General features: G+C 44.5%; 1 protein-coding gene across 1 annotated transcript in view; it reads left to right on the plus strand.

The window, feature by feature from the left end:
- chd5 (chromodomain helicase DNA binding protein 5) overlaps positions 1-373 on the plus strand; it is a 43,785-nt gene that overhangs the window by 29,153 nt on the left and 14,259 nt on the right. The window lies entirely within an intron of this gene.

A 373-nucleotide genomic window follows, 5' to 3' on the forward strand; every position in this document is an offset into this window, starting at 1 on the left:
GTACACATCCATCCTATAATTATAAAAATCCACCCAGTGTTTTTTTTTTTAATCTACTAAAATCTTTACCCCTTTTTCAAATCGAGCTGATCTCAGATGCCTATCTGTGTGACGTCATAAAAACAGGCCCCTCACACGATAGTTTGATTGACAGTAGTGTTTCAGCACAGACTGGACTGGTGTTTTACCTTAGACCTGCCCTGAGTGAGCTGTCATCAGTCCGCCATTGTTTCACTGCCGGAGCAGGTGTAGACAAGAATGACTCCTAAGCGATTGAGGTGTTTTGTTGTTGGCAGTCGTCATTTACTCCCGACATCTGAGCCGCTGAACTCGCAGTGGATTACTTGTTTCTGAAGGGAATGCTCCCCCGATC

This window comes from Sinocyclocheilus rhinocerous, unplaced genomic scaffold (genome assembly GCF_001515625.1).
Source record: "Sinocyclocheilus rhinocerous isolate Xijiao unplaced genomic scaffold, SAMN03320098_v1.1 scaffold1413, whole genome shotgun sequence".
In the NCBI taxonomy this organism is placed as follows: Eukaryota; Metazoa; Chordata; class Actinopteri; order Cypriniformes; family Cyprinidae; genus Sinocyclocheilus; species Sinocyclocheilus rhinocerous.